The sequence below is a fragment of the Macaca mulatta genome, chromosome 12 (assembly GCF_049350105.2).
Source record: "Macaca mulatta isolate MMU2019108-1 chromosome 12, T2T-MMU8v2.0, whole genome shotgun sequence".
NCBI classification, from domain to species: domain Eukaryota; kingdom Metazoa; phylum Chordata; class Mammalia; order Primates; family Cercopithecidae; genus Macaca; species Macaca mulatta.
In genome coordinates, this window is record NC_133417.1 from 70,763,427 (window position 1) to 70,789,726 (window position 26,300).

Genomic DNA, 26,300 nt, shown 5'->3' on the forward strand with positions numbered 1-26,300 from the left:
CGATTAGGGATGGGGTCACTGTGTTCCCCAATAACTGTAGTAGAGCTGGGAAGTCAAGGACCCAGTCACTTTCCGAGCTTTTGTTTCCTCAGATTTCAAATAGGCATTGAAAAATAAAACAAAGCACAACCTATTTCACAAAGAATTAAAGAGAACTTCCACAAAGAACCTGATCGTTGCATGTGAGATAACACATCCAAAATTGCTAAGTCAGGAACCTGAACCAAAGATCTTCTGGTTCAGTTTGCAAGAGATCTAAAAAGCCATTTGAGAGGGTCAGACAACAATTTTACTATTAAACGAGGGCTTAATTTGTTTTTCTCTGGACTTCTGACCACTCAGGGGCCATGTGATGTGTTCTGAGAAATGGTGTCGTGGCAGTAAAAGATAGTGGCCTTCTTCAAAGAGTCATGCCTTACGGAGCCTCCCTAGTGTTTCACCTGGGCAAAAAGAAAAACAGAATTTCACAGAAAATTAAAGCTTCACTCTCTTTCTTTGACAAAGATATTTGGCAAGATTCATCACACAGTTCCACAAGCATTAGTCATTGATGGATGCAAAGCACGGACTGAAGAACAGAAAAACCTGCTGATACAAGTCCCTTCTCAGGAATGGCTTGGACTGACCAGGCTGGTTCTTCCACCCAATTTGGCCACTGGATTTCAAAGACAAAGTTTTGGACTTGAATTTAGGTAACTTTAAGTCTATTGAAGAACCTTATTGTTTTGACAAACTTGAGAGATGATTTGTGTGTACTTGTCTGTTTTATGTAATAAGAGAGAAATGGCGAACTCCATAAGAACAAGAATTGTGTTATGTCTGGCACATTGTAAGTGCTCAATAAATATATTCACTACATAAATAAATAAATAAATAAAGGCCAAAAAAAGCCTGCAAAATTTTTGGAAAGTTTTAATGATAGTGTGGTAAAAAATAAATAGAATAATAAGAAGAAATGAAGCCACGAATTCATTATGTTATTAAAAATAATTTGAAAAGAAAACCAACATACCCAGAAAAGCAGAGCCTGAGAAACTGCAGAAAAATGGAGCAGAAGCCTGCTTTATCTCTGGACTTGGTGTTGAGACAATATGTTTCCTCATTGCTTAAGCCAGTTTTTCTATTATTTGCAGTGAAAAGTGCTATAATTGATTCAAGATCAGTGCATTTACTTCCAGTGGGGCATATTCTTTCCAATAACCACAAGGCATTAGTTGCTTCCCCTAGACACTCCTTCCTCTATTGGAAGATCTGGGAAACCAAATTAGTTATTGGAAATTTCTCTGCCTCAACTCCTCCCTTCCCTCCTGAAGGTGAGTTCTTTAAAAGGGAAGGGGATGAATTTTCAGAGAGCTTGAAATAAATCTTTAGAAATCCTGTTGAAGTACTGCAACCCAGAAACAAGATCCCCTCTCTAGTGACTGGGAGATTCAAGACACTTCACAGTGAGAACTTTTTTTTTCTTCATAAACAATGGTGAAGACCCTCTGTCCTTGTTTTCTCCTTTGCTTCTCTTTGTGTAGACCATCATTGTTCAAAAAGTATATCTCACATGAGCTTCTCATGCAAGCTACATATATGTAGTTTAAATTTTTCTAGCAGTTACATGTAAAAAGTAAAAAGAAATAGGTGAAAATAAAGTTAATATTATGTTTTATTTAACCCAATATATCTAAAATATCACTTCAACATGTAATTAACATAAAAACTATAGAGTTATTTTACATTCTCTCTCTTCTTTTTTTTTTTTTTTTTTTTTTGAGATGGAGTCTCGCTCTGCTGCCCAGGCTGGAGTGCAGTGGCCAGATCTCGGCTCACTGCAAGCTCTGCCTCCCGGGTTCACGCCATTCTCCTGCCTCAGCCTCCTGAGTAGCTGGGACTACAGGCGCCCGCCACCTCGCCCAGCTAGTTTTTTGTATTTTTTAGTAGAGACGGGGTTTCACCGTGTCAGCCAGGATGGTCTCGATCTCCTGACCTCGTGATCCGCCCGTCTCAGCCTCCCAAAGTGCTGGGATTACAGGCTTGAGCCACCGCGCCTGGCCTCTTCTTTTTTTTTTTTTTTGAGATGGAGTCTCGCTCTGTTGCCCAGGCTGGAGTGCAGTGGCACCATCTCAGCTCACTGCAAGCTGCATCTCCCGGGTTCACATCATTCTCCTGCCTCAGCCTCTGGAGTAGCTGGGACTACAGGTGCCCGCCACCGCACCCGGCTAATTTTTTGTATTTTTAGTAGAGACGGGGTTTCACTGTGTTAGCCAGGATGGTCTCGATCTCCTGACCTCATGATCCACCCACCTTGGCCTCCCAAAGTGCTGGGATTACAGGCATGAGCCACCGCACCCGGCCTACATTCTTATTTTTATACTATGTCTTCAAAATCCTGTGTGTATTTTGCACTTAGAGCACATCGCAATTTGGACCAGCCACATTTCAAGTGCTCAATAGACAGCACGGTTGTAGCCACACATGAATCTCCTTTACTTCTGTTACAGCATAAAACTCTTAGACACATAGCGTTTAGCATCTAATTAATTACATAACTGTATTACATTGTTATTGCAATCATCATTAAACAAGTCTCATTCCAACCCCGTATCTGATTTAATGCAATCTTACATGAAACAGTTTATTATATTGAGATATAAGCCAGTCTTGATGGCTATAGAGATGTCATTTCTCTTTATCCAAAGATTTCCTTATTATTCTTTACTGAATGTCACTTTTACAGCTATTAGATGGGAATATTATAATTTATTCTAGAAACTTCTATTTTTAAACTATGTATTAACCAAAAGTACACATGTATGGGGTACCCGCTTATTTCTGGTAAGCCCACTAGCTGATGTAGCAAATAGGTATCCAGGCCAAAAGCAAAACTTTGATAGCTGGCCTTTTGTTTAAAAAGTGTTTTATATCTGATTAGCTGAATTCTAACTTATCTATCTTAGGAAATAGATTAAGAGTATAAGAGACAGTCTACTGTGGTGGAAAGAGCATAAACTTCAGAGTCAAACAAACTTAACCCTATCACTTACTGGCTTTGTAACACTGGATATATTCATTAGCTTCTCACTTGTAGAATGAGAATAATAATATATTATGTCTGAGACTGCTAGTTTTACCTCAATATCCATTCTCCCCTTCTTCATCAGTAAATACCCCCAAAAGTTAGCTAGACACAGATGCCAGAAAAAAGTCCATGTTGTCAGCCCGTTCTTGCAGCTAGATGTGTTTATGTGGTTAAATTCTGGACACGGAGGTCTAAATAAAAGTGGTGGCTGTAACTTCCAAGAAGTTTTAAAAGTTTTAAAAAGGAGGGAGAATGCCATTTTCTTCCTTATGGCTAGAATTCAGACATGATGTGTGGAGCTAGAGAAGTCATCTTGAACCATGAAATGTAAACTGTGTTGAGAACAGTAGAACAAGAGCAGAGCCCTGGATCCCTCCTGACCATGGAATCACCACCAAAGTCCAGGGTTTTAGAAAAGAAAGAAATGCATTTCTATTTTTTTTTTAACCATTGTTGTTACTTATTTTCTGTAACTTGCTGCTGAACCCAACACATGCTTAATCCATAGGATCTTTTTGAAGATTAAATGGGATGGCATATGTAGTCCACTTTGTACAGTTCTTGGCACCTGGGAATGCAGGTGCTTAATATAGCACTGCTTTTATTGCTAGCATAAAATATCTCCTTAAAAGCGTCACTATAAGGGTCAGATGAAACCTATAAGTGAGCTTGCTTTTTTAATCTGTAAATCTGAGAATCACTGTATAAATGTTGGTTATAATTATCATCACCGCCATTAAATTATTACAAGGAACTGGCTAACTGCCAGCATGCTCTACTATGAACAATCTATATTTAGGTCAATTAAAAAATAGATACAGACTTCTTTGTTTTTGTTAGGTTTACTTAACTTTAGTCAATTGTGAATGTTTATAGGCTTGCCATTACATTGATGCTTCAGAACTTAGATGAAACACTCATTTGGGTGGTATAAAGAAAATGCTTAGAACTTGATGAGTCTATGACATCTTTTATTCATTTACTTTTACCTTAAAAAGTTCTCTATTACAAAAATCAATATAGTGTTTGTAGTTAAAATAAATTATAAGGACGTGAGTAAAGTGAAAGAAGACAGTTCACCCCCTTCCTTCACTTCCATCCCATTCTTTGGAATTAACCATATTACAATGTAACCAATTATTCCTTGTATGTAAATATCATTTTTATATAATGGGATATACACATGTATAATATACATTTTCTATTTCCAAATGAAAAAAAAAATCCTTTTTTTGCATAAAGTTCAAAGTTGTTGAAAAGAAAATCTTTTGCAACAGCTTTTTTGTTTTGTTCATTTCCCAACTTAAAATGTCTCATGGGCATCTTTCCATGTAAATACATATTCATCAATCCCATATTTAACACCATATACGGAGTCATTTAAACATTTTCACTAATTAATTATTGGAAAGTTGTTTGTAAAATAAAGGAGACTGCCCTTAAAATAAAATAGCAACTTAGCTAGGATTAAATAAGGTAATTCAGAAAAATGCTTAGCAAAGGTTTGGCAGATTGTAAATGATTGATGAATAAATATTAGCCATTATGATATTGATGATAGTGAGGATTAAAGATGACTCTCTAAGCTCACTCTCAGTAAATTTCTGTTGTCAGAGAAGTGGTTTATTTTATTTAATTGCCCAATATGTACATTTATATATAATATTCCCATCTTATATTTTCATTTTAAGGCCGTACTTGGCTGTGTTATATGGTGGAGGTGGGTGCCATGTTCTGGAAGGACTGTCAGACTCAAGTTGGTTCTCTTCAGGATCTGCCCAGCCCATGGCGACCTAGTACAGTGCCAAAATTGAATTAAAAAATACAATCCATCCATCTGTCAGCTAGTGAGGCAGCAAGTAAGGTATTTAGCTTCTAGGGCATTTACAAGCCTAAGTTAATTCTATCTAAAAGAAAAACATCTGCTGGATGGGACTCACCTCCTCTGAGGCTTTGAAACCAGTGGGGATTTAAACAGGTATAAATAATGACTCTTGAATAGCCACCAGGCAGCCAGTGGTGCAGCCTACTCTGGGGAGATGAGTCACAGGCTGAGCCGTGGGTAGTAGCAAGTCCCTCGGAGAAGGGAAGAGGGGTGTCTGGGATCCCAGGAAGAGCAAGAAATGCAGTCTGTCAGCTCCGCAGCAGAGGAGGGGCTGCGACAGGAGCCCTCACCCAGAAGGGGTGAATGGTAAATCTACCTCAATAGACAGTGGGCTGTGCATTGTAAAGCTGATCATTTTGCTGTCCCCAAAACATCTTAAGTATAATTATACCAAAGTCTGAAAAAAGACTGGCTAAAGAGAAAACTAAAATAGATTTTTTTAAATGCAAACACACAATTCTGCCTACAAAAATGTTAAGTGCCAAGAAAAATACTGTTAAAATCCAAGAGGACCTCCTTTCCTAAACTGCAGTGTTCAGGAATTTATATGTATTATAAGGTTGGTAGTGACCATGGACAAATCATTGCCTACACCTCTGCCAGAACGTCTCTCATTTCTCATGAAGCCAGAACTTTAAATGTCACAACTAGATCAGAAATAACATTGATCTCAGAACCATGATGTACTTTTTTTCCACTCTGCATGGGAGCATCAGGGGTGCCTAAAATGCATCCCTCACAGCTCTTGAAAAGCCTGTGCCTTGCAGAAGGGATGCCTTTCAGTGCATCCGCGAGGAGGTGGCGCCTTTTGATAATTCACACAAAGTAGAGGGAGGCTTTGCTAGTAGAGGGAGGTCTTACCTTGACTGGATGAGAGACCTAAGTTTGGATCTCGACTAAAGTGTCTTCCAAGAGCAACATTCTTGTTGACATAACATGCCATTCTCACCCCCTACACACTCATAGATTTATGGAGTTTTGAACTAGTAAAATGCTTTAGAAATGACCAGTACCCACCCATTTTGTTGATAAGGGACCTGAAGCATAGAGAAGTGAGATAATTTGAAGATTTGTCCCTACCCAAATCTCATGTTGAACTGTAATCCCCAGTGTTAGAGGTGAAGCCTGGTGGGAGGTGTTTGGATCATGGGGGCAGATTCCTCATGAATGGCTTGGGCCATCCCCTTGGTGATAAGTGAGCTCTGAGTCAACACTGAGATCACGTGGTTTAAAAGTGTGTGGCACCTCCCTCCCACCTCAACTTCCTTTCTTTTGCTCCTGTTTTTGCCTCATGATGTGCGTACTCCCCCTTGACTTCTTTCGAGAAAGGGTCTCACTCTGTCACTCACGTTTTTATGCAATAGTGCAATCATAGCTCACTGTAGCCTCAAGCTTCCAGGATCAAGCAATTCTCTCACCTTAGCCTCCCAAATAGATGAGACCATAGGCATGCACCACCATGCCCAGGTGATTTTTGTATTTTTTTGTAGAGATGGGGTTTTGCCATGTTTCCCAGGCTGGTCTCTATATTTTGTGCCAAGCGATCTGCCCCCACTTGGCCTCTCGATGTGCTGGGATTACAGGCATGAGCTACCACCACACCTGGCCTTGCCTTCTGCCATGATTGGAAGCTTCCTGAGGCCACCCCAGAAGCAGATGCTGCTACTCTTCTTGCACATTTTGCAGAACTATGAGCCAAACTTCTTATTTTATAAATTACCCACTCTCAGATATTTCTTCATAACAGCACAAGAATGGTGTAATACAAAAAGTAAAGAGTTTGCCCAAGTTTAGATAATCGTAATTTTTATTAAATGATATTAAAATATAATCTTCATTGGGTTTGTTTATAGATTCTTTTTACTAATGCATCAGTAGAACTATATGTACTTATCGATTGAAGTATAAGCTACAATTTCAAGCATGTGAAATAAAGGCAATTCTTCTTGCTCTTTAGATCATAAATGTTTAGTCCTCAATATAGATTTCCACATTCTACCACTTCACTACTGTACTACGTTTTTAATTAGATTTGTGAGGTCACATCTGCTGAGAAGTCTTTTTTCCCCTCCAGAATGGGTTGGGTTCCCTCCCAGGTGGGGTAGCCCGATCATCACTTTGGGCTTTCTCTGTGATCCTGTTTGTGACAGTATCTTGGGATTGTCTATATAATTTTGATTCCCTAGTTACTTATAAGCTCTGTGAAGATTAAGACTGACTGGGCATTTTTTTCATCATTGTATCCACAGTACTTAAAATAGTGTTTGCAAATATAAAGGGGGATAAATAAGCATTTGCAGGAAAAGGAAGAAGGAAGGAAGCAGAGATGGAGGGAGGGACTCATACAGAAATTGATATGAAAAATGGAATAGCAAACGAACGTTAAGGAATAAGAGATAGAAGCAGAACTAAATGTAAAGAATTGAAGAGTTACCTAATTCACAGATTTTAAGATTTCTAAATAAGTAGGACAGAGCATAACACTATTCAGCAGAGTCTCTGGTCTTTGTCTTTGTCTGTCTACCCGCAGATGGTGGTGTTTGAGTCATGTGGCAGAAATGCTCCAAGATTTCTGCCTCCTAGTGTTCACATCTTTGGATAATTCCTTCCCATTTAATGTGGCCAGAAGCTACTGTGACTTGCTTCTAACCAATGAAATATGGCAAAGGTCATCAGGTGTCACTCTGTGATTATGTTACATTTATATAAGATTCTGTCTTGCTAGCAGACTCTTCTAGAGACTCTCCTTCCTGGCTTGATGAAGTTACAATAGCAGCCATGTTAGGAAAGCGTGGGTGATGAGGAACTGCAGGTGGCCTTTGGGCACTGAGGGTGGCCTCTAGGAGCTGAGGGTAACCTCCAGTCAACACCCAGCAAGAAGCCAGAGCCCTCAGTCCTACAATTGCAAGGAAGTGAATTCTTCCAACAATGTGAATGAGCTTAGAAGCAGATTCCTCCTTAGTAAAGCCTCCAGATGAGAATACAGCCCAGTTGACACCTTGCTTAAAGACTGGTGAGACAGTAAGTAAAGGACTCAACTAAGCCATGCCCAGTCTCCTGACTCACAGAAAGTGTGAGATAATAAAAGTGTTTGGTTTTAAGATAATAAGTTTGGGGGTAATTTATTAAACAGCAGAAGTAAGTAATATAAGGTGTTTGGTTACAAATAAGCTATAAAAATAGCCAAAAGAAAGAGAAAGAGAGAAAAGAAAGAAAGAAAGAAAGAGAAAGAAAGGAAAGAAAGAAAGAGAAAGAAAGAAAGGAAAGAAAGAAAGAAAGAAAGAAAGAAGGAAAGAAAGAAAGAAAAGAAAGAAAGGCAAAGAAAAGAAAGGAAAAGAAAAGAAGAAAGGGAGACAAAGAAAGAAGGAAGGAGAAAGAAAAGATGGAAGGAATATGGCCTTAGTTAAATTGTATGTATTTTTTTAGATTTAATTTGGTGATTTTCAAATCAGTATAGAAAACATCTGAAGAAATTACAAGATTTTAAGAAAATGACAAACATCAGCAATTTACCAGGCCTGCAAGGGAACATAAGAAATCTGATAACTTATCACCACTAAGGCAAATTTGTGTGAGTGAATTCTATGAATACACAGGACTGGACAAGATCTTAAGAAGACAGATGGTCTATACTCATCTTCAGGTTAGGCTTTTCCTAAATACTTCCAAACAATGATAATGATGATGATGACATCAGTACTTTGAGCTTTTATTTACTGAGTTCCTCATATATATATATCATATAGAATAGGAAGAAACTAATTTTTATGAAACACCTGCAGTTGTCCATGCGCTATACTGCAAACTTTATATGTCATCTTACAGAAAATAGCAAACCCATACAATAAGTCACAATTATTTCCCCCATTTTACACATGCACAGCCAGCCAGAAACACACAAAGTAACTTGCTCTAATTCACCCAGCAATTTAATTGTAAAACTGTGATTCAAACACATGTTTAATAGTCCTCACGATCTGAAAAATTTCCCAAGTAATCTAATTTCCAACTTCTATGCCATCTTCTAAGCCAAAAGATGCTAGATAGGTAGCCATCCTAATTTTTTTCAATCATTTTACATTAAAAAAACTGTGAATATGCTATAAGGTAAGACAAATTTAAATATTTGGAAAACATTTGAAAACACAATTAATAGAAGAGAACTTCAAATGGCTAACAATGTTTGGTAAAATGGTCACCCTCACTAATAACCAGAAAAACACAAATTAAAATGAGATATCCCTTTATACCCATCAGGTTTGTAAAAATTATAATTTTCCATAATAGTAGGTGTTGAGGGAACAGTGAGACTTGCAGCCTTTGTACAAGGTTAGTGGGAATCTAGGACTGATGAGGTCAGTTAGCAATGTTTGGAGAAATTTGTGGGTGTACCCTAGATCCAATGATAGGGTCTCCCACGTATTTTGTGGGAGCTAGGAGCTGGTGTCAAACAAGTTCTATTATTAGGGAACAGATAAATAAAATATATTCAATGCACACTATGGAATAACATGCAGTGGTTGGTAGCAATGAATGAGTACTTAACATCATCTCAAAAATAGCATGTTTGAGTGAATAAAAAATATGACAGAGAATGAAATCTATTGCATAATACCACTTAAATTAAAACATGCATGCATATAATGAGTTTATGTATTTTTCAAATATATTTATATACTCAATGACATATATCAAACTCATTGGAATGGCTGCTTGTGGGGGAAGGGAAAATGGAAATGAAGTCAAGAATGAACTGAAAACATATGGAGGGAAAAAAGAGACAGGCCTGACCAGACAGCTAATGATTGAACATTATTAATTACAGAGTGTGACTAACTTATCTCTCAGCAGTTGAGGTATCCCCAAAGACAACTAAAACTGCTGTGGAATGAAGCTCTATTGTTATTGGCTAAGAGCTTATGCTGACCTTGGATATTTGAATTTACAAAACTATGTACCCAACATTTTATTGGGAAAGGAAGCCACATCAGGAAAATGTGGTTTGAAATGCTGTGGGGAGCAGAGGAAAATTTTTTCTAAAGATAAAATAATTAATTTCTTAGATTTGTACTTGGAGAAAACACGATGGCAAATATTTTGGCCATTGTTAGAATTTGTTCATTAGTCTTATCTTAATGGAAGAGAATCTGTTCGACAAAATCATTGCCTTTGAGCAGAACAGTCTCGTGGTAGATCGTTACTCTACGTATAAATAGCAAAAAGAGCCTTTCAGCCTGAGTTCCACTGTCAGTCCCTCTCATTCACTCACCAATCAAGGGCTATGGAACCTGCACACACAGGTTCCTGTGGACAACTTGCTCTGCAAGGCAGAATGCGCCAATGGAATTGTTCTTTTGTCCTGGTCAACCTGATTTCATAAGGAAGGAAATACTAGGAAAAGCTAACATAATCCTTCTCCAAATAATCACACAACTTTAACATTTTTAGACATAGGGTCAAGAATATATTTTCAATCCAGTGTTTCAGGAAGTTGGAAATGATACATTAATAAATGAGTGAATAAGTGAACCAAAAAATGAAAACAAGTGAAACAAAACAGAAAACCTAAGATACAAGTCCTTACCTTAAATACAGTATTTACCCTTGGCTACAAATTTGAGGTAATATGCCCTACAATAAATGTTATAATTTGGCTGAAAGTGATTTTATCCATTTTGATAAGATAGATGAAGGATAAATATAGGGTAAATAAGAAATAACTTCATTTATCTACACTTTTTGAGAATTACGGTTTATTTTATGTGATTCATCACTTAACCTAATGACTACTTTTTGTTAGTTCACTTCCCTTTTTAAAAAAATCTAAATGTTTTCAGTAGAATTATTGATTGTTTGCAGTGATTAGAAATTAACTATAGACTTTTGGCATAGAATATCCAAGTACCCATAACAATTAATGTGCTATAACAGTAATGTCTGCAAGTGTCACTGGAATGTTAGGACTTGGCCTGATGCGAATAGTCTTGAACTTCCACGTGTTTACAAATTCAATTTGCCTTTTCTTGGTACATTTTCTCTCTGTTTTCTGTTTTCTTTTACTTCTTTTTACCATGATTTTTTTCAGATGTTACATCCTCCCTTGGCTATCCTTATGCCTATCATGGTCATATCCTTTCCTGTGTGTGTGTGTGTGTGTGTGTGTGCATCTGTCTGTCTATCTATCTATCTATCTATCTATCTATCTATCTATCTATCTGTCGATCTATCTATCTATCTATGTATCTATCTAATCTATCTAAAATGTATGCTTATATATATATAATATGAATACATATATATATATAAAGGTCCATGGGTTTTGTGACAACCATGTAGAGAAGTTACTTGCTGTTTACTTTAGGGTATATGTACCAACCTCAATTATCCAGGGGAAGTTATAAAAACTTTGTGGTACCCAGAGTAGGGAATCCTTTCTGTTCAAAATTATTTTAAATAAATTGTCAAGATTTTTATTTGGATTTCTCTGCCTACTAATAGATATATGTGTTCCATTTAGGGTTCGTAGTTCATTTATTTCTATAAGGTGATCAACCAAAAGGAACAGATAGAATTTAGTAGTACCTATTTTATTTTGCAGCTCCTGAATTTTACCAATGAGTTAAAAAAAGGTGTTTATTTTTTTTTCCTCTTTGGCTAACTCCAGAATATTCAGAGGCTAACAAAATCTAAATCTTATTAGTTCTTGTTATAGCAACAGCAAAATTTAGCATTGGAAGGTACAAACATTTCTTCATCTGAAGAGGTATGAATTACTTCTCAGCCTTTTTTCTCATTAGAATGCTACTCTCCAGCTGCAAAGAGTAAATCTTGTGAATGGGCCTATGTCTCCACACTTAGCAGTGGAATTGTAATAAAATTACAGTAACCACCTTTTTGTTAGAAGTTCTCTGAAGTTGAGCTATTAACATAACCAACAGTACCTAAAGTGTGACCTGCAAACAAAGCCTTTCAAACACCAAACACAATGCCCTATTCATAGTCGATACTCTATAAATAGCAGATCACTGTTTCCCTTCCCTTAATCCTTAAAATAACCTTAACTAGTAAATATTGTTATCTCATTTTTAAGATAAATAAATAAATAAATAACCTCTTGGTCCCATTTGGTCACTATAAAAGAAGATGTATCTGGCCATCCAAGCTGGTTACACAAGCTCAGTGGCAAAACTATTTCTGAATTGGTCTGTATTTTCTCAATTTAAGAGCCTCCCAGCATCGACCATCATGCCTCTTTGCAGAAGTGCAACTGTTAAAGAAACATTGGGTGGTCTGGGCCCTGCACCATGGATGCACAAACAGTTTCATCAAATGACCCTCAGAACAGCCTGAATGTCACATGAAAAATTTTCAACATGTAAGCACAGAGGGCACACAAGGATAGCAACACTTAAAAGCTCGAAAAAGCATGAATTGCAATATGCTGGGCTTCTATAATCACACATAATCCAATAATGTCTTAAATCAACATTAAAACAAATTTTTTTTCAAGGGTTCACAGGTTATTTTCATGAGAAGAATTTTTAAAATGAGAAAATTATCTTGTAATTTGTGCCTGTATTTCTTTAATATTATTAAGTAATACTGTACTATCAACCCTGATGTCATACTAAGAAAATATTTCTGTGTAAATCTAACATCTTCAATATACTCTCAAGCCACAAATAACATTATATCACAAATTTACATGTAATAGTTTCCCCCAAAATAATTTCATTCCTTAAAAAGTGACACAGCTGTAGCTATATTTCTGAGCAGTAACATTCAGAGAAAGATCACCAACAAGTGATAGGTGGCAATATTCAATGTAGAAAATTATTGAAAATAATCAAGTTTACCATTAGTGGTGAAAATAAAATAGTCTACTCTTGATGTATTCTGTGACATTTTAAAAACTTTTCTTGTCAATGACGGCAAATGTAAAAAGAAATATATGCATGCATACAATTTTTTTCTGATATACATATACATATAAATTAGAAGAAATATAATGGCAACTACAATTTTAATGTAATTTTTACCTTGATTTAAGAATGTCCAGTGGAAAGATACTTTTAAAGCATAATACAACAATAATTAAAACATGTACAATTCATGAAACTTAAGAATATCATTCTTATACTTTCCCCCTTAAAGGTCAGAAGTGAATCTATGTTATAATAATTCCTTTTAGTAGTATACTTGCGAGGTTAACTTATCTGCAACTTTCCTTTAATATTCTAGGACTTAAAAGTTCTTCCTGGGTTTTAAAAAATATTTCTATTTTCTTCCCCTTTATGTATAGGAGGAGTTAGTTGTCTTAAAAAAACAGAACAAATACCTGTGAAATGTGAATGAGCATTGGTTGAGCATTATATTGGTTTAAATTAGGAGAAGATCGAGGAGAAAATACTCACAAAAAGATAATTGTCATCCAGACTCTTCAATTAGTTACATTTTCTTTCTTTTTTCCTTCTTAATGAATGAGAGACAAATAAATCTTTGGCATTCCCAGTGACTCTGAAGTGTAAACTCCATCAGATCATCTAGATGCACAACTGTCCGACAACATTATAATAAAGGCAGTAAATAAATTTGTTCAAAATACCAGCTGAAATGCCTGAGGTTTCGTCAGTGGCCATGGTTGAAGCTCATCATGATTTGGAGAGTGCAGCTGAAACCTCGAAGACTTATACACCGAGCAACAATGAAGATACTGTATAATCAACTAGGATTACAGAGGAAAAAGCACAAAGTGCTTTCAGTCCATAAAAGAAGTGATTATCACGAGGAAAGGGAAGTGACTGTTGGATTTAAAAAGCATACAGAGAGAGACAGAGAAAAAAAATACATATATATATATAAAAAATGTCACCACCCTACCCCCAGAAGATGTTGAAATCACAAAGAACAATTTTCAAAGGAAATATAATAAGCTCACAGATGAAAGACCACTTACACAAACCATTTTCAGCTGTACACTTTGTTAAATGATCTGCAAAATTAGAAAAAGAAACTGAATCATTGTTGAGGTACATTATCTAAAGGGTACACGGTGTCCAGAAATTCTGTTGCCTCCTTCATCTGAGTCAATGTGAGGTTTGCATTAGTAAGAATTGTGTACTAACAAAAAAAAAAAACCAAAAGAAAACCACACACAAAAAAGAGAAAGCTAGAGAACCAGTATCGAGGCAAGAAACAAAAGGTAGTCAACAACGTTGTTTTCTCAGTGCAGAGAGGGCTTATTGAAATATAAGCAAGTACCTTTTTTTCTTTCAACTAGTATATATGAGTTAAAATTTTCCAGTGCTTCTGAAAAAGGTTCTTTCTATAAATGGTGCATTTTAAATACCACTTAATAGTTGTTATTGAAATTTGGCTCATGAAAAAACTAGTTATTTTTTTTCTGTATAATGTGGCAAACATGTCACTATGCATGTCAGCTAATTGCATAGTATCTTGCTGCTGTTTTGTTTTGTGTGCACTTCTATTAACAATTTCAGCTTATAACAACGATTCTTTTCCTTTTGCATCTCAGTACACCTGATGTAAACTTTTTCTCCCATCAATAATGGGGATTCATGACAGTCATCAGGAAATCTTAGATAGGAGACAATGTTGTCAGAATCTCTCTCTAGGGGAAAGTTGAGAAGGGATTGCATAGTTCAGTATTTTCCTCAGGAGATTCTGATGTGTCCCCCTAGAGGTTATAAACCGTACCCACTTTTGAGAATCACTGATCTTCCTAGGGGTTATAAACTACCTTCTCTTTTGAGAATTACTGATTTCCGAATGAAGACAAAGAATTTATAGTTTTTCTTTAAGCCAAACTAACACACTTCTAGAACACAGTATATAGATGCTAGATACACCATGGGCATTCACTCACTCACATTCGATAGAGCTTGCACTTTGATTTTTTTTTCTGATAGCAATAAAAGGTTCATGCCCATCCACCAGCTTGGTTGTGATCATCATGTAAAAAGGTTGTCTGGGGTTAAGGTACTAGATAGGCCATGGGATAGAATAAAATTTCACTTCGGCTTATTTGCTTAGCAATTCTAACCAAAGCTAATGAGCCATAGATCAAAGCAATTCGTTGACAATATTAATGACAGCCTGAGGTCTAAGTAAATTATCTGACCTTTCACTCTGTTACTTGGCCCTCGGGAAGCTGAAAGGAAGAGTTCAAGCCTAGTCTTGGTTGTGACTACATTCGCTAGCACCTGAAATAATGAGTTTTGGTAGCCATAGTGTTATATATATATATATATATAAAATTGATACATACTATTTGTACATTTTTATGCAGTACATGTGGTAGTTTGTTACATGCATAGAATGTGTAAGATCAAGTCACGGTATTTAGGGTGTCCAGCACCTTGAGTATTTGTCATTTCAATGTGTTGAGAACATTTCTAGTCCTCTCTTCCAGTTATTTTGATATATATACAATACATTGTTGCTAACCATAGACATCCTACTCTGCTATCAAACATCAGAACTTATTCCTTCTACTTAACTGTATGTTTGTACCAATTTATGCCCATCCATTCCTCTACCCACCCACCTACACACATTCTTGCCAATTGGTAGCTACTACTTTTAATGTCACTTTTAAATGTCAAAAACTGCAATTACTTTTGTACCAATCTAATATTTCACTCTGTACCCCTATAAGATCCACTTTTTTAGCTCCCACATACAAGTGAGAACATGCAATATGTGTCTTTCTGTGCTTGGCTTATTTCACTTAATATGGTGACCTCCAGTTCCATCCATGTTGCTGCAAATGACCAGATTTCATTCTTTCTTAACGAAAGGTGAATAGTATTACATTGTGTATATATACAAATTTTCTTTATCCAATCATCCAATAGTAGACACTCAGGTTGATTCTATAGCTTTGCTTTTGTGAACAGTGCTGCAATAAACATGTGAGTGCAGGTATCCTTGTGATACGATTTCCTTTCTTATGGATAAATACACAGCAATGGGATTGCTGGATAGTATGATTTTTGAGAAATCTAAATGCTATTTTTCATAGTGGCTGTACTAATTTACATTCCCATCAACAGTGTATAAGAGCTCCTTTTTCTCTGCATCCTCAACATCTGTTTTTTAAATTATTATTATTAATAGTCCTTCTAACTGAGGTAAGATGATATCTCATTGTGGTTTTGATTTGCATTTCACTGATGCTTAGAAATACTGAGCATTTTAAAAATATGACTGTTGGCCATTTGTATGTCTTCTTTAGAGAAATGTCTATTTATGTACTTTGCCCATATTTTAATAGGATTATTAGTGTTTTTTGACTGAGTTGTTTGAGTTCCTTGCATATTATGGATATTAGTCTCTATCAGATGAATAATTTGCAAATATTTTCTCCCATTCAACAGGTTGTCTCTTCACTCTATTGATTATCTCCTTTGCTGTGCAGAAGATTTTTAGTTTAACATAGTCTATTCTTGTTTTTGTTGCCTGCACTTTTGAGATCTTAGCCATAAAATCTTTGCCTAGTCCAATATCCTGTGGTGTTTCCCTTATGTGTTCTCCTAGTAGTTTTATAGTTTTGGGTCTTATTTTTAGGACTTTAATCCATTTGGAATTGATATTTTTATATGATGAGAGATAGCTATCTAGTTTTATTCTTCTGCATATGAATATCCAGTTTTACCTTCGCCACGTACTGGAGTGGATATCCTTTCCCCAATGTGTGTTCTTGGAGCCTTTGTTGAAAATCAGTTGGCTATAAAAATGTGGGTTTATTTCTGGGTTCTCTACTTTTTGTTTTTTTGTTTGTTTTCGGTTTTTGAGACAGTTTTGCTCCATCACACAATCATGTTTCACTGCAGCCTCAACCTCCTGGGCCCAAGCGATCCTCCTGCCTCAATCTCCCAAGCAGCTGAGATTACAGAAGCCGACCACATACCTGGCTATTTTTTTTGTTTTGTTTTTTAGACATGGGGTCTTGCAATGTTGCCCAGACTGTTTTTGAACTCCTGGCCTCAAGTGATCCTCCCACCTTGGCCTCTCAAAATGCTGGGATTACAGGTGTGAGCTACCATGCCTAGCCTTGGGTTCTGTATTTGTTCCATTGGACTGTGTCTGTTTTTGTACCAACACAGCAATGTGTTGATAACTATAGCCTTGTAATATATTTTGAAGTCAGGTAGTGTAATACGTCCAGCTTTGTTCTTTTTTCTCAGTATTGCTTTGGCCATTAGAGCTGGTTTTTTTGTTGTTGTTGTTGTTCTGTAACAATTTTAGAGTTGCTTCTTCTATTCTGGTGAAAAAATAACATTGATATCTTAATAGGGATTGCATTGAATCTGTAAATTGATTTGGGTTGTATGGTCATTTTAACAATATTAATTCTTCCAATCCATGAGCATGGAGTGACTTTCCATTTGTTTTGTGTCCTCTCTAATTTCTTTCATCAATATTTTGTAGTTTTTCTTATAGAGATCTTTCACATCTTTGATTAAATTTATTCCTGGATTTAGTTTATTGTAAATGGGATTCATTGGAAATAGGATTGCCTACTTGATTTCTTTTTCGGCTATATCATTATTGATATGTAAAGACACTACTGATTTTTTTTATGTTGACTTTGTATCTTGCAACTTTACTAAATTTACTTATCAGATCTAACAGTTTAATGTCATCAGCAAAGAGGATGAATTTGATTTCCTCCTTTCAAATTTGGAAGCCTTTTCTTTCTCTTCTTTGCCTGATTGCTCTAAGACTTCCAGTACTATGCTGAATACGAGTGATGAAAGTGGGAATCCTTGTTTTGTTCCAATTCTTTGAGAAAATGCTTGCAGTCTTTCCCCATTCATTATGATGCTTATTGAGGGGTTGTTATTTATGAACTTTATTATGTTCAGGTATGCTTCTGGTATGCCTAGTTTGTTGAGAGTTTTCACTATGAAGAATTGTTGGACTTTATCAAATGCTTTTTTTTTGCATTTATTGAGGTTATCACATGGTTTTTGTCCTTCATTCTGTTGGTGTGCTGTGTCACATTTATTGATTTGCATATGTTGAACCACCATTGCATCTCTGGGATAAATCCCACTTGTATTATATTTTTGATGTGCTATTGCATTTGGTTTGCTAGTATTTTGTTGAAGATTTTTGCATCTATGTTCACCATGTATAGTGATGTGTAGTTTTCTTTTTTTGTGGTGCTCTTGTCTGGTTTGAGTATCACAGTAATGCTAACCTTGTAAAATGAGTTGGAAAGAATTCCCTCCTCTTCAATTTCTTGGAATATTTTGATAACAATTAGTGTTAATTCTTCTGTGTAAGTTTGGTAGAATTTGGCAGTGAAGCCACCTGGTTCTGGGCTTTTATTTTTGTTAGGAGACTTTTTGTTACTGATTCAATCTTGTTATTTGTTATTAGCCTTTTCAGGTTTTCTGTTTCTTCCTGATTCATTCTTGGTAGGTTATATATGTCCAGGAATTCATCCATTTCCTCTATGTTTTTCACTGTGTTGTATAGATTTTCATAATAGTATCTGGTGGTATTTTGTGTTCTTGTGGTATCAGTTGTAATGTCTCCTTTTTCATTTCTGATTGTGTTTATTTGGGAACTCGTTTCTTGGTTAGTTTATCCATTTTATTTATCTTTTAGAAAAATCAGCTTACCATTTTGCTGATCCTTTGTCTTAACTTTTTTGTCTTTATTTCATTTAGTTTTGCCCCTATCTTTATTATTTATTTTCCTCTGCTAATTTTGAGTTTGGTTTGTTCTCACTTTTCTAGTTCCTCTAGGTATATTATTGGTTTGTTAGTTTGTTATTTTTTAACCTTATTGATATAGGCATTTATTGCTATAAAGTTCCCTCTTAGCACTGCTTTTGCTATATCCCACAGGTTTTGGTAGGTTGTGTTTTCATTTTTGGTTTAAGAATTTTTTTAAATTTCCTTCTTAATTTTTTCATTCACCCAATGGCTGCTCAGAGCATATTAATTTTCACATATTTGTACAGTTTCCAAAGTTCCTCTTGTTATTGATTTCTAGTTTTATTCCGCCACGGTCTGAGAAGATGCTGGGTATGATTTAAATTTTTAAGAATTTATTGGGACTTGTTTTGTAGCCTAATATATGGGCTTTTTTGGAGAATGTCTCATGTGCTGACGAGAAGAACGTGTATCTACTGTTGTTGAATAAAATGTTCTGTTGATGTTGATTAGGTCCATTTGGTCTAAATTGTGATTTAAATTCAATGTTTCTTGGTTGATTCCTTTCTAGATCATTTGTCTAATGCTGATAATGGGGTGTTGAAGTCTAAAACTATTATTATATTGGAGTCTATCTCTGCCGGTAGGTCTAATAATATTTAATTTATATATACCAATGTTGGGTGCATATATATTTAGAATTTTTAAATCTTCTTGCTGAATTGATCTCTTTATTGTGTCTTAATGACCTTCTTTGTCTATTTTTACTGTTTTTGACTTAAATTCTGTTTTATATGATATTGATATAAATATAGATACTTCTGCTTATTTTTTTGTTTTCCATTTGTATGAAATGTCTTTTTCCATCCCTTTACTTTTAGTCTATATGTGTTTTTACAGGCAAAATGAGTTTCTTATAGGTAGCATATAGTTGAGTCATGTTTTAAAAAATCTATTATATTTAGCTAGTTTATATATTTTAAGTGGAAAATTTAATTTGTTCACATTCAAGGTTATTATTAATAAGTATGGATTTATCCTTGTCATTTTGTTAATTACCTTCTGGTTATTTTCTATCTTTTTCCTTTCTGTTTTTCTTTCTTTCTCTTTTGTTGTTTATCATTGTGGTTTGGTGTTTTTCTGTAGGGGTAACATTTGGGTTATTTTTCTTCCTTATTTGTGTGTTTGCGGTACCAGTGAGTTTTGTACTTTCATGTGTTTTCATGATGGTAGACATCATTCTTTTGTTTCCAGGTATAGAATGCCTTTGAGCATTTCTTGTAGCTCTGGTCTAGGAGAGATGAATTCTCTCAGTTTTTGTTTGTCTGGGAAATATTTTATTTTTCTTTCATTTATGAAGGACAACTTTGCTGGATATTGTATTCTGGGCTGACAGGTTTTTTTTTAAATCACTTTGAATATATCATCCTATTGTCTCCTAGCCTGTAATGTTTTTGCTATATATATTTTTAAAAATCCCCAGGTAGTCTAACAGAGGTTCCCTTATGTGTGACTAAACACTTTTCTCTGCTGTTTTTAGAATTCTCTTTGGTTTTGAGTTTTACTTTAATATGCCTTGGAGAACAACTTTTTTGAGTTATATCTATTTAGGGATTATAAACATCCCATATCTATATGTCTAAATCTCTTCCTAGACTTGGGAAGTTTTCAGCTATTATTTTGTTAAATAGGTTTTCCATGTATTTGGTCTCTTCACCTTCTGGAACATCCAAAATTCATGTATTTAGTTGTGTTATGGTGTTCTTATGTCACAGGATTTGTTCATTCTTTTTTATTGTATTTTCTTCTTTTTAAAAAATCTGACTGGGCAATTTCAAAAGACTTGTCTTCAAGTTCTAAGATTCTTGCTTTTGCTTGCTCTGTTGTTGAAGCTCTTGGATGAATTTTTAAAATTTCATTCATTGAATTCTTTCTTTTTTTTTTTTTTTTTTTTTTTTTTTTTTTTGAGACGGAGTCTCGCTCTGTCGCCCAGGCTGGAGTGCAGTGGCGCGATCTCGGCTCACTGCAAGCTCCGCCTCCCGGGTTCACGCCATTCTCCTGCCTCAGCCTCCCGAGTAGCTGGGACTACAGGCGCCCACAACCGCGCCCGGCTAATTTTTTGTATTTTTAGTAGAGACGGGGTTTCACCATGGTCTCGATCTCCTGACCTTGTGATCCGCCCGCCTCGGCCTCCCAAAGTGCTGGGATTACAGGCGTGAGCCACCGCGCCCGGCCTTCATTGAATTCTTTCTTTCCAGGACTTCTGGTTTGTTCTTTTTTATTATATCTATCTCTGGTGAATTTCTCACTCACATCCTGAATTGTTTTTCTGATTTCTTTCAATTATTTTTCTGTGTTTGCAATCATAGCTCACTATGAACTCAAGTTCCTACTCTCAAGCCTGTCTCAACCTGCTAAGCATTTAGGGCTACAGCCTGCAGTGTGCTGCCATTCCTGGCTAACATTTTATTTTTATTTTTAGCACAGACAAGCCTTTGCTATGTTGTCTGGATTGGTTTCTTGTGTTTTTATGTTGGTAACTGTACCTCTGGTATAACAGTCACTTCTTCCAGTTTTTTTTTTTTTTTTCGGATTGGCTCTTACAAGGGAAGGAATTTTTCCTGAAGATACATCAATGCTGTTCATTGGGTAGGACACTAGCTTTGATTCTGGGTGCATGCAGTAGTGTAGTCTCCATATGATTTATTCAGTTGTAAACAGCATCGGTTGTGTCTGTGATTTCCTCAGTGGCTTAGGCTATTGTTGTTAGTGGAGGCTACAGTGAGGTTTTGTTGAGGATGAGGATTACAGGTAGGCCAGTCATCATATCCCAGTCATGGCAGCAGTAGACCGAACATGCCTGGTCTTGGGCTCCCAGTTGGTTTATGCAGTCACCAGTGTTAGTGGGTTGAAACAGGCCAATACTTGGGCCGCCAGGTGGCTCTGGTGCTGCAGTGGTAGTGGTGGGTCAGTCAGGTGAGTGGATCCTTGGTCCCTGGATAGCCAGGGTAATGGCAGTAATAATGGCAAGACAATCCTTGGGCTCTGAAGTGACACACATTGGTTTTAGTCATATCTACAATGAGCTGGGTAGGTTATTCCCTCGTTCCCCAGGTAGCATGTGCAGTGGGTGCTGCTGTGGTGGTGGAAGCCCCAGGAGGACTGCACAGATGCCAGTGATTGTGGACAGGGTGAGGCAAGCCCCTAGACAGTGTTCTAGGGCACTGGAGTCGGGGGAGTGCCAGGCCAGGTAGGCTTGTTTCCAGGGACCCCAGGAATGTAATCATGTCCTGGCTATGGTGGGCAGAGTGGAGTGGCCCTCAGGTTCCAGTGGAGAGCTTGGGAGGCTGCAACAACAGGGGTGATGTGCAGGGAAAGCCTGCCATTAGGGCATGTCCAAGTATGCTGCAGTCCTGCTGTTGGGGTAGAGGCAGAGGTTCTGACAGTAACTGTAGCCACAGGCAGGCAGTTCTTAGGCTGTGCGGGAGGAGGGATGCTTTAGTCTCCAGTGGCAGTGGCAGTGGTATATCAGCAGTAGTAGCAGCAGGGAAAACTAATTCTCAGGAAATGTGCAAATGTGTGATGGCAGCCCTGCTGCTTGGTAGATGGAGTCGTGACCAGCTGCATGTGTTTTGGCTTCTGGTGGCAGCAATAGTGGCTGTGGCTGGTGATAAGAGAGTCCGTCCTCAGAGTGTGATTGCAGCAGCCCTGCTGCTGGGGCCAGGGTCATTATATGTAGTAGCTGTCCCAGGTAGGTGTTTCTCTGGCCATAGAGAGTATGTGCTTTGGCTTTGTCCTGGGAGAGCCTCCCTAGGGTGCTGCACCACCCTTTACCTGGCATACAGGGTACTGTGTGCTGGAGTGCTGGAGACCCTGCCACTCTGCTGGATCTGACTGGTGTTATTGCTGCTACAGCTCTGTGGGTGGACACAGAAGGGTGTCAGTGGGGCTCCAGGGATGTGAAGGTGCAGGGGCTATCGGGCCCCAGGGCAGGATGCAGCCCCCCAGTGGGGTCTAGGCTCTCAAAATGGTGAATCTGCTTAGGACTTGGTGGTGTGTTGGACCATTATGAACTCCTTCTCTAGAGCAATGCCTTTGTGTAACCTCCAGGCAGGTCCCTATGTTATTCTCAGAGCCTGTGATGGGGTCCCCCATGGCTAAGGTCTCAGGAGTCCATGGTGGGAATATGGACAGGTGGGAATCTCCTCCTTACCGCTTCCCTGAACTAGGGAGGCTCTATGAGCTCCCCGCTGATCCCAGATGAGCTGACTCCCTCCCTTCCTGCTCCTTCCACGCCTCAGGTGCTTCCTGTTCCTTCTCCGTTGAATTCCAGTATTCTCTCTAAGATGCTCTATTTGAAGTTTGATTATGTACTTGCTATTTTGGTTCTTGTCTGTGGAAAAGGTAAGTGGCAGATGCCTCCAGTCAGCCTTCTTGAAGTTCCTCTCACATAAGTCTTTATGTCCTTCATGACAATCTTACTATCCCAATGAGTGAATGACTATATGACAAAATAATCTCATTATAGGTAGACATCATAGTGTCACAGTGGGTACTATGGTAGGCACCATGACCCTGTTCAAAATCAAGACACTCATTTTCCCAGATGCCAGGAGTATTGACTGCTAATGGCTCATAGTTAAACCCCTCTCCAAGCACTGGCCTTGGATTAAGACTATATTTCCTCCTGAAGAGAGAGTGGGGCAGCCTGTATACAATGCAGTCCAGGAATAGGGTGAAAAACTGGCCTTGAGTGCTAAATTTAAACAGATGCCAAAAACTCAGTAATCAAAACAAACAATATTTTAATGTAATATTTTAAAAATAAAAAATGTAAAGATTCTGTAATTATCAAAATATCACAATTTTAAATAAAGATATAATCAATATGACTGATTTTTCTCTTTGCTTGAGGCTCCAGTATGGCTCCCCAAAACAGTCTATATTAAAGCATTATTTAAAAAATACAAACCAATGCAAAAGTTCACCCTGAATGAAATACTGAAATTTTAAAATAAAGACTGACTTTTGCATTGATATCGTTTTAAATAACAGTAATGTATTAAAATGTTATTTATCTTGGCTACTGAGCTTTTTGACACCCTCTAAATTTTGTTCTCAAGGCGTGTCTCACTCTTCTTATGTAGTCCCAACCCTGGCAGATTGACTCAGGGGAAACCAATGTCTGTCTCCTTTGCCTTAAAGGGAGGCCATGGGAGGCCATCCCATCAACATAGTCCCTTTGGGATCAGCTGAAGCCTTCCTTGTGACTTTATTGCAGTCCAATCCTGCTTTTCTCACTCCCTTACCAGTCTTATTCCCAAGAGTATCCTGCAGGTAAGTCTCTGAGTCTGTTTCCTCTAAGACCTCCCCAGAGAAGAGAGGTGAAAACTGAAGTTCACAGAAGTTGAGGAAATTGCCCAAGCTCTCAGGGTTCCTATGAGATGAAAATCCAGGTGAGACTAGGCATGGTGGCTCATGAGGGTAATCCCAGCACTGGGAGGCTGGAGTGGGATGATTGTTGGAGCCCAGGAGTTCAAGACCAGCCAGGGCAACATAGCTGAGACCCTATCTCTTCAAACAATAAACAAATTAGCTGGGTGGGGTGGGTGCACGCCTGTAGTCCCAGCTACCTGTGAGGCTGAGGTGTGGGGATCACTTGAGCCTGGGAGGTTGAGGCTGCAGTGAGTCATGATCTGCACCCCACCCTGGGTGACAGAGCAAGACACTGTCTAAAACAAATAAACAAACAAACAAACAAACAAATCCCAGTCAAGTTAGTATGATTTTAAAGCCAGTGCTTCTCATCGTAACATTCTATAGGCTGGGGCCAGAATTCGTGGCTACAGTCTAATAAGTCAAAGGTAAAACAGGGATACCAACAATCCCTATGCACTCTCCTAATTGAATGTCCTAATTGCGGACTAGAATTCAGGTTCACTGATTTCTAGGAAGTGGGCCTCTGATTATATCAGACCCTGTGGTCAGCAGAATAATGCCCCAACCCCCACTGAAGATGTCCACATCCTAATCCCTAAAACCTGTGAATGTGTTAACTTACATGGCAAAAGCAACTTTGCAGATGTGATTAAGTTAGGGATCTTGAGCATATGCTGCATTATCCAGGTAGACCCAAATATAATCACAAAGGTCCTTTTTAGGGAGAGAGGGAGGCAGGAAAGTTAGAGAAGGAAACATGATGACAGAAGTAGAGGTCACAGTGATGTGATCATGAGACAAAGAATGCAGCTGGCCTTAGAAGCCGGAAAAGTCAAGGAACAGAGCCTTCCCTAGAGCTTGCAGAAGGAAGGGAGCTCTGTTGCCCCTTGTCTTAGTTCTAAGACCCATTTTGGACATCTGACCTCCAGAAGTGTAAGAAAATAAATTTGTGATGTTTGAAGCCACACAGTTTGTGGTAATTTTTAATAGCAGCAATAGGAAAGTAACAGACCCCTAAAGCCGTGTTTCAATCCTGCAATCTGGGATCACCCATGTGACTCTGAGATGTAATGGATCCCTAACAGAAAACAGGACTACCAGAGCAATTTAATGAAGACTTCTCAGTTGTATTATATTTTTAAAAATTTAAAATGAACTTGTATATGTGGAAGGATTGATGATCTGTACTGACTCCAGATGGTCATGTTCTCCTGATGACAGATGGAAGTCCAGGAGAGGCGGGGCCATCTACAGGAAAGCAGGAGAGAAATGATTGATATAAGAAGCCAGCACAATCCAGGAACTCTTTATACAAGCAGAATTTTTAATTTTCTGATTCTTCAGTAGTATTTTTTGAATTATGGAAGGAGATGAACTTTCCTATTATTTTAATATGGAACCAGCTGTATTGTTGTTTCTCTTTCCTTGCTGTGCTAGAAGAGTCTGGAGTTTAAGTTCTTCTTGTATTTGAGCAACAGTTAATGTTTTCAAATTCTTTTTGTTGATTAGACATTTGAGTCTGATGGATCACTAAGGTTTATTATAAAAAGGGTTGAAGTTCAAGGATTTTTCTTTTTTTTACATTAGTTGTAAAAAGGAGGACAAAATGCCTTGGCTAGAAGCCAGAACAAGAGAATTTGGAGCATCAACAAAATATGTTGAACATAAACAAGAGAATAGGGTTTCACTCTAAGCAAGAAAGCGGTTCTCCCAGGAGGATGAACTAGAAAAAGGGAGAGGAAAGTACTATGTGTATATGAACAGGAAGATGTAGGAAATAGGGAAGGGGGAGGTAGTCACAGTTAAGTGGATTGGATCTTAAGCAACTTTGCCAATGATATTTTTACCCCAAGTGTATGCCAGCAATACATGGTTCTACTACTAGTGACCTCATAGAAGCAGAGTCATCGCTGGAGAAAGCCATAGCTCTCATCCCGATGGGCATCTCCTGCCTCTGAGGCCTCAGTTAGCTGCACTTGCCTTCTGCATCTCCTGGGGATTTCACTCCATCAGTTAGCATCTTGTTTGCTGACTTCCCTAAAGAAGCGTTATGTATTAATATTAGTCTGTTATAATGTTGCTATAAAGATACAGTGAAAAGAGGTTTAATTCACTGAAAGTTCTGCATGGCCGGGGGCTTTCAAAATGTACAATCATGGTGGAAGGCAAAGGAGAAGCAAGCTACCTCCTTCACAAAGCGGCAGGAGAGAGAGCAAGC

The 26,300-nt window shown here is 37.6% G+C and overlaps 1 protein-coding gene and 1 long non-coding RNA gene across 3 annotated transcripts in view; one reads left to right on the forward strand and one right to left on the reverse strand.

The window, feature by feature from the left end:
- Positions 1-874, forward strand: part of LOC144333391 (uncharacterized) — a 37,707-nt gene extending 36,833 nt beyond the window's left edge. Inside the window, exon 3 of the long non-coding RNA XR_013402012.1 lies at positions 343-874. This is a non-coding gene — a long non-coding RNA (uncharacterized LOC144333391). The remainder of the gene's footprint in view (positions 1-342) is intronic.
- A 24,314-nt stretch (positions 875-25,188) lies between these two features.
- TTC21B (tetratricopeptide repeat domain 21B) overlaps positions 25,189-26,300 on the reverse strand; it is a 97,575-nt gene continuing 96,463 nt past the window's right edge. For both annotated transcript variants that reach the window (XR_001438619.3, XR_003721278.2), the window contains one exon: positions 25,189-25,330. The gene's annotated coding sequence lies outside the window, so the exon portion shown is untranslated. The remainder of the gene's footprint in view (positions 25,331-26,300) is intronic.